The sequence below is a fragment of the Zeugodacus cucurbitae genome, chromosome 3 (assembly GCF_028554725.1).
Source record: "Zeugodacus cucurbitae isolate PBARC_wt_2022May chromosome 3, idZeuCucr1.2, whole genome shotgun sequence".
Classification (NCBI taxonomy): domain Eukaryota; kingdom Metazoa; phylum Arthropoda; class Insecta; order Diptera; family Tephritidae; genus Zeugodacus; species Zeugodacus cucurbitae.
In genome coordinates, this window is record NC_071668.1 from 62175381 (window position 1) to 62194131 (window position 18751).

Consider the following 18751-nt stretch of genomic DNA (forward strand, 5'->3'; position numbering starts at 1 on the left):
ACGAGTTAATTCCCTTTTTTGGCCGAGATGAATTTTTTAATTCGATGTAAATAAAACAATTCACGATTAAATCACAAAACGTTCTGAGTGATGTTATGCTAAAAAATGTCAAACTTTCCAATGGAAATGCCAGATTACACCTGGCAACACTTAGTGTTGCCTAGGCCAGAAATATATATAGCAGCCCTCGTACTTAGTCAAACGCGTAGATATATATAGGAAGTGCCTCATGCAATATACGAGTTAACCTATTATTTTATATCAACATTGAAAAGAAATCCATTATATGATAGCTTGACTACCCAAACGTGAATGGGTTCGATCAAGTTTTCCATATGATAAACTTGCGGCAAAGAGGCAACGTCTCATTTAGCGCAATTGAATTTACATTTTACAACGGCTCCTTTAGTATAAAGGAGAAGCCACAAATGCCACATGACTGTCCTGTGCCTGCCTTTGCTTTGCATTCATGAGTTTTCGAATGTGAGAACTCACATTCTATTTCCAACTCTTAATATTTCTGCTTACTATGAAATTATAATATTATTTTCGATTTTTTTCCATCTCTAGTTCTGCCATTGTTCACATATTTTTGTGCCTTTCCTTTATCGTAAGTCAACGCTTCATTTTTACGTATATATACATTTTCCTTCTAAATTAACCCATACTTCCTTTATAATGCTCTGAGTTATTTTGGAGTACAATTTCTATTGACTGCAAAATTACTGTTCAACATAATTTTAACAACGACTGATTGCATCAAATTGTCTGCATCGCTCCAACCACTCCGAGGCTATCAGACATATATTTAAACAATACAAATGAAAAGTCCAATCAAACGATTTCATATGTCTATTGAAAAGCTAAATCGCATAAGCTTGCCAATAATGCCCATTATTGCCAGGCAACGAATGTGAGCTGCACGTTACCAAGCGCCATAATTAAACCGATACCAATTTCGAGATATACATACATTAGTATATAAGTAAATGTAGGTAAGCATGTGAGCATATAGTCAGCCAAATTAACGAACCACAGCATTTAATTTGTGGCGTTTGATTTATTTGTCATTCTGTGAGATATGGGTGCGCAAAATAAAGGCGTTTCGTTGGCCGCTCAGTTGGCTTAGGTGATGGTCTTTAATGCTTCCAGTGGTGGCATTGGCTGTGGCGGCAATTTGCTATTATATTTACCATCACACATGAATGTTTTATTACATTTCATTGCATACTTTTTGGCGTTTCGACGTGACTGTTGAGCCATGGTTCGATTCAATTCAATAATAACGAATTTCGTAATAAATACGTTGGTGTATGTGAAATGGTAAATTAATTTCCTCAAATGTACTGTTAATGAAACAATGGAATAATTTCAGGAACAAAACTAAATGAAATGTTGAACATTAACAACAATTGTCAACAAAAGCGTATGATTACACCTTCATACTTTTCGGGTAAATGAAACCATGAATGTATGTATACCGAGTTTGATTGTGTAACGGTTAGTTTTGACGCTCAAAATTGTTTATCCTAACAAATATTATTGCCAGATAATAATATATTATATAAATATTGTATAAAAAATCGTTCTTGCAATATACTATGTAAACAACGTTGCCAACAAAGCAAAGCATACATTCAGGCGATTTTAGCATTTGGTTATGAGGATAGTAAATCACCGGTAACTTAAAATTATTTACAAGAAAATGCAGAAGTAGCAAAAAATATTTCGACATCGAACGCTTTTTTACAAATGCGACAGAAAAATTAAGCTTGAATGACCAGAGAAATTTTGCACGAAAGCTATTAGCTCTAAACAAAACATATATGTCATGCATAATGAAGCAAGGATAAATCACAAACATATTTTTGAGTTTACAGGAATTTTAATTGACAGTTTAATAAAAATTTAATTTCGTAGAGGGCACGAAAAATGTAAGGAATTTATTTTGGAGAATCTGCCTTCAAATATTTCGTACAAAGTATTAAATGCTTCTAACTTATTCTCTACTCACTAATAGAATGTGGTTACAAAAATTTAATACTCCACACCTTCGTTGTGTACACCACTCCACTTAATTGATGGAATCCGCACAATTTAAAATTGTGTTTGTTTTGAATTATGAAAGCTATCATATACATTTCGATATAGATTTAAGTGACAGCTATTCAAAAACTGTCACTTATAGTGCATAAATGTTAGTAATTAAAACCAAGCGAATGAATATTAACTTATAGTGGGTGGCATTGATGTCTGAGAATGATGCTAAAAACAAAAACCAAGTCAGGATGTAGGAAAAATGAGGACGAAGGGAAGAATATATATGATTATGTATTTTTTTTTTTTCAAATAATAATTAATCCCTTTATATAAACTAATGCTGTAAAAGCAAATTATTTCTGCCAATTTGTAGCAATCCTTGCTTCTTCTTCCTATTAGAAATTATATTTAAAAGCTAACTAAACGATTTCAATGTGATTACAATTTTATATTTTGATAAAAAAATCTTTATAAAGTATATTTAAAAGTATATTATATATTATAATGTTGGTTCGCACCAATAATCTCTTATTTTTCTCAACACAGTTGCAATATTTAAATTATAAACATATTACAAACACATTTCCGGAAATATGTAACAACATTTTCAAGCTACATTGCATCCAAGCTGCAATCTCATCAGAGTGGGAACAAGCTGGTGCCCCACTATCCACATGCCTCTCCGCATTGAATCAGTATTGGCGTGAGTTTGTACAACTTTATAGTTCATACCGTCTTCCAGATATTCATTTGTCATCTCTCCGGCAACAAAAACTTAAAAAGTTCCTCAGGTAGAAAGGGAATAGAAATTTATGCCAACAAACTTGAAAATACGCAAAGAAAAGGAGAAAAGGTTAAGAAATTCTAAATTACATATTATCTTTGTGGTTGCAAGGCAGGCAGATACATTTGTATCTTCAAATTGTAAACATTGTTACATTGCAAAAAAGACAGCTTGTTTCACGTTATTATTACATATATAAGACAGTGACTGATTTGAAGGCTTGTTTTGGCTAATTTGGTTGTTGTATGAGCATTAAAATTGTCATTGATGTCAGAAATATTACGACAAATGTTTGACAAATGATTACCGCTGTCGACAATTGGCTGCCAACGTCGGAATTTCCGCTCATTATTTTCTTTTAATATTAGGGTGCTGTTTTCATAATTAGCCAGACACACTTGTATGCTGTCAAAGTTACATAAATTAGTTAAAGTTGTTTGCATACTGTATTCCTCCTATCAATCACCAATAAAATATTATAGCAAAGTTGGTACATTGCGCCTTACTACATATATTCAACATTGATTTTTCCCTATGTCCGATTATTTTCATTTTTGGACCTGCGTTTATGACATTTTTGTTGAACTTCCACAAGTGTGAAGAGTTTATTTGTAAACTAGATTTTAATTTAGAAGAGTTTACATAGTGAATATCTTTTGTAATCAGAATAAATACAATATTGTTCCTTATGGAAATAAAATTTCAACTTTAAAGCAGCCATTTCAGTACCTCAGCATCTCTTTGACGTATTTAAGGCACTATAGCTTCAACTCCTGAAGCGGTGATTTTTTATGGGATAAAACGGCATGACCGTTTATATAGAAGCCATTGCAGGTATTCCCACCATTAAATACCACCCGCAATGTCCACAACCGTTTATCTATATATTAGGCGCAAACAATTTTTTTGCGCAACCAGCAATAAAGTCAGCAATTTGGTAAATAAATTTATTCTCTGTGGCGTCTACGGTGCCAGACTCCATGGGTGGAATTTTAATTGCAATTCCATATGCAAATAATAATGGCTGTATAAATTATTTTGCGTTTTTTTAGAGTTTTTTATGCTCAATATAAATATTTTTTATGCATATTTATAAATAAAACATGTACTTTTAATTTTTGTACATTAATATATTCATACTTAAAATTTTAAATGAATTTTATGTCACATTATTTAATGAAATCGTTTATTGGAAGTTAAATATACATAAATTGTTACACAGTACGCACAAATATTTATGCACAATTAAGTACTAAATGGTCAAGTGTCCCCAATCTTTATATTGTTCTACTTGGTTTCTCCTTCGTAGTGTTGCTATTATTTTTGAAAGTAATAAATTAGTGGTGCGTTTAAGAATCCGAAATATGTTGTCTTTAAAAATTCTGAGGGTAGTTAGCACAAAGCTAATTTAAGTATATTTAGTTAAGAGTTTACATTGCGGTATCCTCCAGAGAAAAGTTCTTACAATTGAATTCTCGTATTCTAAGTTTCTTGCAGTTTTCTAGTTGATATTTGTTTATGGTATTTTTGGATAAAGTGTACTTGTCGCTTTTTACCGGTTCGATATGTATTTATACTATTAATTTAACCCATTTTCAATTAGCAGTGCATAAAACAGTTTCTATGTCAGAATGCTTATAAGCGATAAATTATTACCAAAAATAGAGCAAAAGCTTTTGCACATGTCCAATGCGACATCATCGGACAACAATGCTGCTACTTATATTCCCAGTGGATTACTCATAACCTACACTGCGTATACGTGATTTATGTATTTCCAAAATGCTGCACTACTAACAGATTGATCTAGTCAAGGATTTGCGCAAGCGTGTTGATTGTGTTTTACCAACCAACCAAATATATATACATATATTTGAGATATAAGTGGTAAGATATAAAGAATTTCTATATTTAGAAATTTATACTCAAAATTTTATTAAACAAGGGTTGCGAGAAAATGTTTCTCCTAAAAGTTGACCGTAGAAAAGACCAGTAAGTATATGCAATTTTATTCAGTAAATTCAACTGATTGTCCCTAATCGTTCAAGAATGTTATAAATACCCACAAATACGTTTATGCTTCATAAACTTTAAAGTGAATGTTTTTGTACTTATATACACATTTATATATATTTCAATGGTTCTTTACTCCAAAAGCGAAATACAACATATCAGTTATAACTTGACGCGTCAAGTTTGTGATCTTTAAATACCATAACTTTTATGTTTTGTGTGCTTTTCAATTTATTTTACGTCTCAATGGTATTTTGGTTTTGTACATTTTCGAGGACCCTTCGCTTTTTTGGTTTGTTGTGTCCTAATGAAGTGAAAAGTTTTCCCTAAATTTTCAATAAACATTTAATTTTAACTCACCAATTTCTCAAAAACACTAACCAAAAATGAGCTCTACATCATGTGAAGGGATAAGAAAAGAAAGTGGCGAAATTGTTTTCAGCATTGATTATTTGTTACAGCTGAGACTGAATGTTTGTCAAAAAAGAAATGAAAATATGTTGAAAAAAAAACAAAAAGGCACAAAACACAAAATATGCTAAATAAATGAGTTGAAAGATTTATGAAAGTGTGGTCTTCAAAAATACGGCAAAGCGAATGAAGAAGAAAATGCGCTTTTGCCAAATGGCATCAATCGGTTGGTTGGCTGGTCAAAGAGGTTTCGCAACACGTATTATTCTTTACCACCTCACTCCAACTAACTACTTAGTATGCTTCCTACTCACGATTTTCACTTTCTGATTGTTCTTTTGTGGCGGCGGCAGGTGTTTAATTCGAAATGCTTCATTAAACAGGTCAGAAAAGAATTCAAAGGCATGGGCTGCGCGGCAGCTGCGAGTGAATAGATTTATACTGAAGTCTTACAAGTTAATAAGATTATGCGGATAAAATAAGATAATATACGTTCCTAATTGTTTTGAATGCTGTTAAAATGATGCAACTAAATTTATTTCAGTTTCAAAGGTATAAATATCGGTTATACAAAAAATTCTCAATAAATAACTACAAAAAATTATTTTATTATTAAATAAAGACGATTAAAATTTGCAAATTTTACTATTTTATTGTCGTTAACAGAAATCATTTAATTATGCTTTAATAGAACGCATAATGTTCAAATTATTATAGTTAAAGTTCCAATAGTTCAGTTTATGACTTAGTTTCACTTTTCCTTTATTTTTATTGTGATCGTAAAAATAGATCACAGCATTTGTTATCCAAGTCGTATCAGAGGCGTAGTTCCGTTTTTTCTGTTGGTCAACTCGAAATGGAGGTTAAACATAAATTTGCAGTATCCCATAACAGCAGACGTCAAAGCGCCCACAAAAATGTAATAAAGAATGTGCTTAGCGCATGAAAATATATATTTTCGTTTTGGACTGACCAAAAGCATATACAATTATTTTCTTGTGTATACAAGTGAGTACTTGAGCGTCAATTCACATACAAAATTATGCCTAAGAGAAAAGAAATGCCCAGTATTATGTTAAAAGTGTGTCCAGGGAGTCTGTAGTAAGCAAATTTTGTTTTTTATCCAAAATTCATTAGCAGAAGAAATCAATTACCCTTTTATTACTCAAATCAACCAATTTTTTCTTAAATCACAGTGTGTGAGTTTTATCGGCACTAGAAATAACAACCAAGTTAATTGTGTAGCCATCTGCAGTCATCAATTTGAATCTAACATGAGTATTCACTCGCTGACAATCACTAGATTAGCAGAGATGTGCAAGGCCAATTTTCCCTTCAAACGCCTGCAGGTATGTTATTGTTAGAAAAGTCAATTGCTAGACAGCACAGATATATGTATTATGGCTTATTGGTTTAGTGATAAAAGGCAGTCAAACATTACCAGTGCGCACATAAATGGTTGATCCCTTATAAAGCAAGTACTTCCAATGAGCTTAGTGGCAATTTTTTCTTTGTTACAAATTCCATATGCCACTTTACGAAACACACGCAGCGTAATTTATTTACCTTCAAATCACTACATAATCTGTATTGACAGGCATGTACGTGTAATAACGGCGGCACTACTCGTTTAGCGCCTAACTTGACTATATAAATGTTATCAAACGATTTACATTTTCTGAATTGTTTTCCCAACTATGCCACAGCGGAAGTGTTGAGCGTTTGACATTTAAAAGAGAATGAGAGAACAAAGATTACTTTGCTTGTATTGGCGATGGAGTATGTAGAACGCATAAGTGGTTTATTGGTTGAGCGATGTGTTGTCGTGGTGGTTTAGTGCTTTATCTGTTGTTGTAGCTAAATGGCTGTGGTGAGAAGTTCCCAGTCGGTAAATGTTAGTGTTGTCAGTATATACTGTTTTACTTGATTGTTGTCTATTTTTAATAGATTTGCGAGGAGTGTTCAAAACTAACCCTCTGTTTGAAGAGCGTCAGCGAATTTCGAATAAAATAACCCACAAGAAGATTGCTAATTTACAATGTGAGTAGCAGCAAATATGTAGCAAATACAAAACAATGTATAAATAGGAGTACAGCTCTACACGACTGCAATTGTGCAACTAATAGAGCCAAGTGTTGATATCGTAGGCAGACTATCAAATGAACTTAACTCGACAGTGGCAGTTGATGCACGCGATAGATCCAAACAAATTACACAGATGGCGCTACTAAGTGCAGCATGTTAAAATGCCCAAAAGCAGGCAGGTGGAAATGCAGATTTTACAACGATAAAAAGTGCAAATGAAAATTGATTGCAATTGGAAATTGTTTTTGTAATGCCTGCGAAATAAAATTAGTACATCAATCTTACGTAGCACTATATGCGTTTGTATACGTCGGTAGATAGGATCGCTGAAGTATGAATTCACTTGGTAGGCATTTCGACGAGACAAACGAGCAAACAGACGCCGCGTGACGGTAATTTATATGTGTCATTTTATCGCACACAACTTACTAAGAATAATAAGTAAGTTGGCACTGTGCTTAGAATGGTTTAATTGGGGTGTGAGTTTGTATCTAGATTAATAATTACAAAAATAAATAATAAAATAATGTTTTTCAAATATCTTCTAGGAGGACGGTACTTATGTCGATATTTTCACAAGTCGTTATAACTCAAGAATATATAACATTACCATCGGATAACATAGTTCACCTTATAGCAAGGAGTACAAAGATATTCATAGCAGTTTGCAGATAATTACCTGGCAACAACGAAATATAAGTAAGGTAAAGCGAAAGCACTAAATGTAAAAAAAAAATCTGAGAAAAATAGCAGTAAAGTGACCTTAGAAGGCTGCTGTAGATGTTTTTAAGCTTTAGAAAAATGAAAGCAACAAATGACACACAAAGGTTGTTCTGAGAATGTGTTGATTATTTATCAGCCACAGCCATCAACAACGCTGTGCAAATCAGGAAATAATTCTACGAATAGTCAAGCTAATAAACTGACAACAGTTGCTAACACCAACAACATTTTATTTCAAAGTAAATAAAAGTGTACAACAAATTAATTGGTCAGGTTATACGCCTGAAAGCATAAGACGTAAAAATAAAACAAAATTGCAGCAATTCATACATAGGAATGGAAAAAAGAGAGTTTTCTGCACTATCACACAAAGTAAACAAGTTATTTGACTTACAATTTAAAAATTTCGACCCTTAAGCACATCTATATCAAAATATACACACGTATACACATGAAGGCTACCTGTGGAATGATTCCGTTGATGATGGAAAAACATTGCTAAAAACACGAAATTTCAAATTAATTAAACATAAAAAAATAATAAGGATTTTTTCGTGCCTCACGTAAAGCCGAAAAAAGTAAGCAAATCGACATGCAGCGTTTCATCCATGCATGAAAAACTCTGACCATATATTCGGCAATTAATGCATACGAGCAGTGCATAAAGCAAATGTTTTCATCATCGGACCACAAAGCAAACAATTTATTTCAACTGCGTGCAAAATAGCAATACACGTTTTTGTGTAAGAAAAAGCGAGAGAAACTGGTAAAAAAAACTGAAAAAAGGTAATTTTCAATAAACGGCTTTCAAACACAGGGGCATGTATATTTAATTTTTTATGTGAATGCACTAAAGGCTCAAAGAGTCTGGCAGAGAGTTTAAATCTTTAGTACTTCTTCGCAAATCACAAATAAAAATCCACGGTGATTGATACCTTGCAGTATCATTACTCCAAAAACTTAAAACTATCGTGCGATAAATTCTGTGAAACATAATCAATCAGCTCCAAAATTTAACCAACGAAATGAAAATTATTAATTTAACTCAAGAAACTATTAAAATTAAATTGTTGAAATAGTCCTGACTGGACGAAAAATACAGAAGAAAGCTTCATATTACATATTATCGCTAATAAATTTCTATATATGATCTCAGTGAAAAATTAACGAAAAAATGTCTTTCAAAGTTACAACAACATGTGGTAGACTGTCTCAGCTTGACAACTTACTCCCCATACAACGAAATGTACGAGTACACAGGACAAGTTAGAATATGTCATACAGATACCAAACCTACAAGTAGTAAGTAAATTTTCTACATATATATAGCTTTCATTGTAGCTGTCAGGAATAAGAAATATAATGAAAATTATTCGCATAGTTTGGCGAACTGAGTATATTTATTTGCCGATATACTCGAACATTTTCTACAGAGAATTCATTAGACATGCATTTTACTGCTACGCCGAAAGCAAAATACGATTGGTGGAAACGAAGAAACTGGGTTGGTGTATGCAAAAGCCGCAGAGCTGACATGCAATTTTGCAATTGTAACGTCGAGTAGATATATTAAAATTAAAATATTCTCATTCAGAAACACCCTTATTGAATTGTTTCGCAAACTCTTTCAACAATAGGCAATACGCCTAGGTATATGCCAAAAAAAGAGCTAGTATTTGACATAGAATATATTACAAAAGTATACAAAAGTTTTAATAAAGTTTCAATAATTACTTATTTAATAGATATAGCAAGAAATATAAATTGTTCAGTTATTAGTTGCTGTATTACATTATTTATTAATATTATCGAAACAATTTTGTATAAAACATTTTGTAATTTAGTTACTAATAATACATATATTTAATAAATGTTTACATTGATTTAAGGAACATTGCGGATGATATAGATACAAGAAAAAAATATTTTTTCTTATATTTTCAAATAAAATTTTTCATTTGGTCTGTAAGTAAATATATATTTACTTTAAAATCCTGTAGCCATAACAATTTATGTTCTTGGCAAAATAATTTAACGATTAGTACAGTAGTTTTCTGAAATAACTACTATTCCTTTTAACGAAAACCGCTTATAACGAACAAATAAATTTGTTACATTGAACATGAAGAAAACATATGAAGATATAGAAAAAAATCAAATAACATCGTACCAGAATTAAAAATAAAACTTGGAAAAATTCTGAAGAAATTTGCAAATTGAAAAAATGATGAATTTTATAAAAAAATTTAAAATTAGTTATCAGCACCAAATTGAAGTATAAGTGTCAGAATTGGTTCATTTTGGAAGAATTGATTGGATTTTAATTGTTGCGTTCTGTTTTCCATTTTTTAACAAATAATTAATAAAGCAATTTATTAAACTGCAATTTACGGATATTTAACTAATTTTTATTGAAAAACATACCTCTAAGTGAGTAACAGGTCTGACAATTAATGTGTTCGTTATTTCGGAAAACTACTGTACTTCCAAATTCTCGCTTCTTCGGAACAATTAAGTTCTTCCTGACTTTTATTGTTATATCCTCGCCATCAACCAATGCCACAAATCACTGTCGCCACCATCAAAGAAATCAAAAAAGGATAATGAATACGCATAAAGAATTTATGATTTCAAAGCAGACAATACTAAAGTGAAGTAGTTACCGCCAATATCGGTCCAAATTTGCATAATTATGGGTTGTAAATGGATATGAACAGTCACTTCTTCAGTCAACTGGCAGTAAGTCAGAGCAATGCACACAAGCAAACAGGCTACAGTCAACTGCACTGAAATTTCTTTAATACGCTTTGTGAAAGTTATTAAATCAAATGTCACAGAACAAAACTGGAAATAGCAAAACAGCAAAAAAAAAAATTTTATTATAAAAGTGTAGCATAAAGGTGGTATAAACATTGGCACTCAGCAGGAAGGGGTCATAAAAGCACAGAATGCTAAACTATATAAAAGAGAGAAATTGCTATAGCTTAGAAACAAATGGTGATATGCACAATGAGTTAGCAGTAGCACAACAGCAAGCGGCAGGTAATGGCAGCGGATCTCGCTGACAGCACCAGTTGGTAAGAAGTACCAGTTACAAATGCCGCATAACGCAGCAGTCAAATGTCAAATCATCAACTTGAATCCTTTCATTTCAAGCCGCTGCACTTTTGGCTGCTTTTCAATCATGAGCATTTCATGAGGATTTATATTTAGTCTTTTTATAAATCTGATTTATTTCGTATTATAATGCAGTGCTATTCCGTTGTGCCACTTGACTTTTTGTGCGGCATTGCACACTTTTCCGTTGGACAACAGTGAATATCCGCTTTGCTTTAAGCTTAATATTTACATGCAGGAAGAGATAGAGTAAATAATTAGGGGGAAGCGAGCACTAGTTTTAACTCGTAGCTTGTACATGATGTTTTGCGATATACATACATGTATACAAATATATTATATTTTGTACAACCAAACTCTAAAATAATTAGTAATTAGTAACTGCGAAATACACGATTTATATAATCGTGTACATTTGCAAGTGAAGTAATAAACAATAATAAATATTTGATTATGCATAATAATATTGTGAAAAAGCAATGTAAAGCGTCAACGCGCTAAATTGAGTATATTAAAATATTTATATTAATTTTAAATGGCAATTTGGATTACGCTAAACCAAAAATTTTATCAAAAATACCGCAGTTTGATTAAACACATCAGAATTTATTTGATACATAAATGCACTCCCGTGCGAATCAAAACCAAATACCAACACAACGCTGTTGCAACGCTAACTAATCCAAATGTAATAAAATAAATAATTGTACGGTCCCAAACATTTTGGTTGTTTAGTTATTTGCTGTTGCAATTTTAGTATCGGTCATTAGTCGTTGCAAATTTTTTAGTATTTAATAGTCGTGTAAACAACAATCATTTGAAAATCAATGGGTGTCTGAGGTGTTATGTCGAAATAAACAATGCGTTATTAAAATTATATTTGCAAGACAATAGTTTGTTAGAAAAATTGTATATACTAACTACACTGTAAGTAAGGTATAAATTTAACCTATCCGAAAATGCTCCATTTAAGGACCTATATAGTCATTTCAGATATTTCAGTTTACTAGTGATTCTGATTAAGTTGGTGAATCTAAGATAGGTGATAGAGACCGTACTGTTGGTGGTGGCAATTCAATTACCGTTAAATTTTTGCAATTACTCACGACATGTACATTGTGTTGCATTTCGCTGCATACTTTTTGGCGTTTCGACACGATTAATGAGCAAATAGTAGTAAAAGAGTAGAAATAATTCTCGAATTCGTAAAGTTAATGAAAATACAGAAAATGAACGAAAGCATAAAATGCATAAACATTATATTAAATACTACATTATATCGAATTTCTACTATATCCAACAGTTATGTGTAAATGTTTATACTTGAATATGCAGCCAACGGTGAGAGGCAGACAAACTGCTAGCTTAAACGATAATAATCCGTAACTCCCTCAGTTTCCGAATCTGAAATAATTCGTTCTGGTATAATTCGTTCAAAGAGTGGCATATAAAATAGCAACGCACACAAAAGGTTGACTTGTTCCTAATGACACCGTAAACAAACTAAATGACACTTAAGCAATAAAAATTTACAGAATAGTGTCTACAGTTGTACCCACCTTGAAAAAAAAAAATTAAAAATATTCTCACCGGGAAAATTTAAAATGAGAATTTCCGGTTACTTATGTGACGGAATCTACATTGGGGTTAAGGGTTTATTAATTCAGTAAATAAAGCGTAATTTTATTACATGTATCCTGCTGTTAATATAGGACAAGCTTCGATCGGACGTAAAATAATTAAAATTAAGTATTGTTAATTAACAAACAAAATTATTTTGTTTATTTCATTTAATTTTTAAAAATAACTTTTGTCCCGATGTCAATTAAAACAATTAAATTTTTTATGAAAACGTCTCTCCCCTGCCGTATTTCCCCTGGCAAAGTAACTGCCAGGGGAGCGAGTTAGAGACCAGAGGAGATACTATTCATCCTGACCCCGGACCGGAAGTCGTGATCTGATTGAGTCTTGATACAAAATCCAAAGTTTTTCTTTGGCCGTTTTCTCTATGCAATTGAAATCTCGTATCGTAGAATCATCCATATACCATATAATTTTGGTACTAAAAGTGCACATTGGAATATAAAAAAATTCCGGTAAAAGTCAATATAACTAGAAAATGAAACAAACATAATAAAGTAGATAATAAAAGATGTGGATGATAAAATTATAACCGTCAAAAAAATTAGTCATAAAGACGTAATTTAAACTTATTTATTTCCAAAAATATGACAGAATTTGACCCTACTAAAAAATCTATAGAGCCATTATCGATTGCGATTTGACAGATCTTCCTTGGAATTTTATCTTTTCTATTGTTTCTACGCATTATTAGAATTTAATTACAATAAATCTTGAGGAACTTTTGAAACACATAAATATAAAAAGGTACCGAACTTTTCTATCATACCTTCTTGGAGGAGAATATCAATTTTGCTTGATTACACATACTTCTTTGGCGTACACAAAACATTTAAACATTAAAGATGTAAACATTTTAATATTTTCGACGAGACAACACCCAAAACATTAAAAAGATAAATATTGCAATACTATAAAACCAATTTCTATAGAATACTTAGTATATTACATCCCACTTTTAGAAGCACACAAATTCCACTTTTTAATGTTGTATATGTAAAACGATAACTACTCCTCACACTGTGGTCTACAATTATGAAATAGAATTTCTAATTTTATTCGTACACCCTGAAAATATGTCAACACACGTATCAGAAATTTGCATAGTTTTTTTTTTCAGAGCAGTATAACATACATATAATTTCTCGGACTGGCGACACTTGATGCCTTTTCGTTTCCTGTCGAACGCCCTTGCAAATACAGGTATACAATAAAAAGCATTTAAACTCTTGTCTTAGTTGTGTTTCTTGGCTTGCTGATTGTAGAGGCTCCTAAACTCGCGACCATAAACGCGTCGATGCTCACATTACTTTGTTTAGCATACTTTTTTGCGCAACTCTTTTCAATTTCTAGCTTTCACATACTATCACGCCTGTCTTGATATTTTATTTGTTTATATGAACTTTGAACTCATTTTCAGCATACAAGAAGAGTGGACTATATAAAAAAAAAAAACACATCTTGGGTAAAAATGAAGATATTTTGTTGAAATCTGATACACCTGTACCTTTGCGCTCTGAGGAAATTGACATTACTTAGTAATAAAGTTTCAGCAAAATGATTTATTTCTATATTTCTCGCAACCAATTTGTGCCACAAAATTGCATCTTTCCACGTCATTGCGCCGAATTGCACAAAATTCCTATCTCTAGCGCCTAAATGCAGACAAGAGAGTATTTATGACACTGCTACTTTCGAAAATCTGTAATGGAAGTGTACTAGATGTGCTCCAAAACGCCTTAAAAGGCAAGAAATGAATTTCATAGTAAAGAAAGGGCAAATGCAAGCATGAATAAATAACTTTGTGATTACTAAGGCGCAAATTAAAAAAAAAATAGAAAACTGTGAGCGCGTTGAGCTAGAAAGTAGTTGACTACATATATTAAATACGATTATATAAGCATAAATGCCACCATGATACATACAGTTAAAGCGCATTTCGTGCAATTTGCTATCGTTGGGTCGCATGAATTCATTTTGCTGTTTGGCATGCTTTTAATTATGCCAATAATAAACGTCACCATAAATTCCAATGGCAACTCAACTGCTGCAGCGTTTCTTAGCGCCTTCTATCGCAAAATATGTTCGAGTATAAGCGTGGACCGTACCGAGGAAGAGCAGAAGGGGAGAAGAGCATTTGAACTTAAGTGGCTTTTAGCTAAGGATAAAAGCAGCATTGCGGATGAAGATAAGAAACTGAAACTAAGTGAAAATGTAAGTACGTATGACCAGGTAAAAAGTCGGAAGAAGCTAATTCGAGACAAGTGTTGGCCAAAAGTGGCTTGGAGCATGTCAAAGTGTCGTGACACATTTTATTTTATGGTTCTACACCAACATTTAGGCAAATTTCAAACTCATCGTGAAACCTTAGGCAGTTTTAATTTGTACGCTTCTTAAAATAACATATATTTTCAACGTGCCGGTAAGGTAATTGAAATTTTTTGCATGCTTTCAGGTAGGAAAGACGCTAAATACATCTTTGGCACAACGTGCCATATCTCCTTTGTAGCATAGTCGAGTGACAGTAAAAACTCACAAAAAATGTTCAAAAGTAAAAATTCTAAGGCATGAGGCATGAGGAGTTTTTCTTTCGGTAAATTGTCAATTAGCACTCTAGTCCTGCTTGGAAGGTATATTGTTTAATTGAAATTCTTGACTTTGTAAGCTTTATACACAATTGTTATAATTGTAACGGGTGATTTTTTTGAGGTTAGGATTTTCATGCATTAGTATTTGACAGATCACGTGGGATTTCAGACAAGATGCTCAGTATGCTTTGACATTTCATCATGAATAGACTTACTAACGAGCAACGCTTGAATTTTCAGTGAATGGGCCCTAGAAAAGTTGGCAGAAAATCCGCTTTTTTATCGACAAATTTTGTTCAGCGATGAGGCTCATTTCTGGTTGAATGGCTACGTAAATAAGCAAAATTGCCGCATTTGGGGTGAAGAGCAACCAGAAGCCGTTCAAGAACTGCCCATGCATCCCGAAAAATGCACTGTTTGGTGTGGTTTGTACGCTGGTGGAATCATTGGACCGTATTTTTTCAAAGATGCTGTTGGACGCAACGTTACGGTGAATGGCGATCGCTATCGTTCGATGCTAACAAACTTTTTGTTGCCAAAAATGGAAGAACTGAACTTGGTTGACATGTGGTTTCAACAAGATGGCGCTACATGCCACACAGCTCGCGATTCTATGGCCATTTTGAGGGAAAACTTCGGAGAACAATTCATCTCAAGAAATGGACCCGTAAGTTGGCCACCAAGATCATGCGATTTAACGCCTTTAGACTATTTTTTGTGGGGCTACGTCAAGTCTAAAGTCTACAGAAATAAGCCAGCAACTATTCCAGCTTTGGAAGACAACATTTCCGAAGAAATTCGGGCTATTCCGGCCGAAATGCTCGAAAAAGTTGCCCAAAATTGGACTTTCCGAATAAACCACCTAAGACGCAGCCGCGGTCAACATTTAAATGAAATTATCTTCAAAAAGTAAATGTCATGAACCAATCTAACGTTTCAAATAAAGAACCGATGAGATTTTGCAAATTTTATGCGTTTTTTTTTTAAAAAAAGTTATCAAGCTCTTAAAACCCTTTACAAGGAAAGAACAATTTTCAGCGGTTAAAACGACAACTTCTCACGATTTTACTTCACCACTATCACATAAATAAAAGTCTCGAAAAAAAAAACAATTTAATCACAATTCAATCAGCAGCACTCAACCAACAAATTCATTCAATTGGTCGTGAGGCAAAGCCGAGTTGGCAGCTAGTCAACCAACTGACAAGCCCTCATGTTTCACAAGTCTTACCAACCAAAAAGAGAAAACAGCAACAAACAACGAAACATTTGGAATCTGGTCGCGTATTTTTGCTGTCGATTTGTGCATCGCATTTTTTATTATTCACACCAAATGCGGAAACAAACAAATTTGTATAAGAATTTTGTTGTTGAATTTGTTGTTGTTTGTTACTAGTTGTTATTTTCAGCGTGAATTTCCTGCCTTTCGTACTAGTGGTGTAAGTTGTTGTACATACCGCCACTATTTATGTAAAATTGTCAAAAATATATGCGCTAAAATGCATGACTGCACAGTGCATCGATAGTTGCAACAAAAATATATAAAACATATGGAAACTTTTTCAAATTTCATATTTATTTCCAGAAATATTCGGCAACATTCTGCATATTTGTACTTTGTAACAACAATCTCTTGGTTTTATAACTTCTCCGACCTAGCTCTCCTCTTTACACGACCAATCTTTCATACCCACAACAGAATATAGCCGGATTCCAAAGCCAATGATTCGCTATTCCAACAACGCAGCCTCAGAAGCAAGTATAAAACATTTATTTTGCAACATGTTGTCACTACGTGACGCCGATAAATGATTTGAAAATCTGATTTGGAAATTTATTTACATTGCATACGCGCGTTGAACTGTGAATGACTGGGTGAGTCAGCGAATAAGTTTGCATTTAGTTACATATTTTATCAAAAGTAAATATTTGGTTCATAGTACACTAGTGTATGCTGGCGCTTCAACATTATGCTATACGAAATGTATAATATTTGCTAGAAGAAAAATCTATATTATCCCTCGTTTGAGACTTTCCACCGATAACCGATTTTTATAACGGAAATATTACTAACTCATATTATTTTATTCATATTTTACCTTCTCAAATTTGTTTACTCATTGTATCTTCATCATATTTGCTAAAAATTGATTGCTTTAAAACCGTTCTTTTATTTAAAGTAAAATAATAGTTATTACTGTCACCGATGGCGTATAAGTAACATTCGTGATTTCATGTGAATATGTAATGAAAGTAGCATTCAGCTCGTGAATTGCACTCGTGCTTAAATGACAATCCAATAAAAACTGTATGAGAGCTAATTAAAACTAAACCGCAACAACAACAACAAATACTCTCACAGCAACAGCAAACGTACTATGAAAAACCACATAATTAAACATAATCAAAATGTAAATGCAAAAGCTATCGCTGGGTTTATTTGCTAAGATAAATATAAGTTTAACGTAAAAAGTAAAATATAAAATAATTAAATATTTCTAATATTTAATTTAGTTCAAGCGCTTGTTGGGCATATAACAGCTCTGTTTGTCATGCATAAATTTCTGAATACAACATTTATTACAAAGCTGGCATCTACAATTTTAACAACCTCGTAAGAAACAGTCTGAATAAATGTCAGTTAAAGTGCAATGTGCACTTGTGCTTGGCAACATGAGTCTACCCTTAGTGAGGTTGAGCTGCGTTTACACTTACCAATTTAGGTTGAATAGTATACAAAGTACCAACAAAATTCTGACGCGCACAAGCTGAAGTGAGTACATAATTAAAGGTCACTCCAAGGCATATATGACTCAGTTTTTTTTGTTAAATATAATAATATTAATGAATCTATAACTTACATTTGCAGCAGGATAAAGTTAATAAACTAGTAATGGAATTTTTTATTGCTGTAAGAATAAAGATTTCTGATAACTTATTAATATATAGACTTTATATATTCGAAATATATTAATGTGTGAAATAATTTACAAATAATTCAAAATTGTTGACTTACTTATTGTTGTGTTTATAAACACTTTTGATAGCTTGACTTTCCTTGCTAAATACACACCCATCTTTCGCAAACTATTGCCTCCATTCAAAATTTTATGTGAATATTCCATTTGTGAATGCAATGCACAATGTATCATGGCATGTGGTATAATGGCAACACGAGCTCATAGAAAAAACATAAAAACTGCTTTATGTATATGTTTACTTTTATTCTTTGATATTTTTTAGCTAAAAGCCTTGCTTTTGTTCTAGCTTGACTTGACTTCTCTTACTTGTCAGCATTGCTCTTAGTTCCTTCAACATTTTTGAGTGTCATCGTAAAATTTTATATTTT